Here is an 808-nt window from a genome sequence, read left to right as displayed (position 1 = left end):
GGCTTGCCGTTGGTCCATATTCACTTCAAATTCATCATGATTTCAATCTGAACCTGAGAGAGAGACATAAAAAAAAAAACATTAGTGACAGTGGGAGGAGCCTATAGCATTCGAATCGAGAAGCTACTGAGTGAAGAAAATATGACTATTATGTGTCTCTGTACTATTGAATAAATAAGACCTGCTGATGGAAACTGCTAGATAAATAAGAGTGAGAGTTTACATATGAATAACAGAATAACATGAGAAATAGTTTTATTTTACCAAATGTGCTTAATCTTAGAAAAGTCTGAAACTGACAAAAATTCCATTACAATTTCATTACTAATTTCTTTATGGAATTAACTACAGAAAATCGAAGGGGAGGAAGGGCATGGGTGTATCAACAGTTACTAAACAACAACAATGGAGGCTGACATCATCTTTGTTTGTTCAACAAAACTTATCATAAGTTTGAGAACTTGTGCTCCGCTGTATAAGTGAAATGTATAAGAACAATAACACAAAACTGCCACAGCCTGTCACAGCATGTTGTAGTAGAGAATGATGCATATGACAAGAAATATGCATATGCAATGCATGTTTCTTGTCATTTCGGGTGTCATGGCGTTGTCGAGAGTCGTACTGGTGCCACATGGGCCCGGATTAAAATCCATCAGAGCCTGGGACAATCCTGTAAGGAGTTAGCATTTTCTTGTAGGTTCCCTTCATGAACTCCTTATTCCTTTTTCAAGGACCCACACACATACATTAACAATGAAATGGTGACTCATTGGTCCGGAGCTGAGAATGTAAGTGTAAATAGTGA

This window comes from Brachionichthys hirsutus, chromosome 11 (assembly GCF_040956055.1).
Source record: "Brachionichthys hirsutus isolate HB-005 chromosome 11, CSIRO-AGI_Bhir_v1, whole genome shotgun sequence".
Taxonomy (NCBI): Eukaryota; Metazoa; Chordata; class Actinopteri; order Lophiiformes; family Brachionichthyidae; genus Brachionichthys; species Brachionichthys hirsutus.
This window is presented reverse-complemented; position numbering follows the sequence as displayed.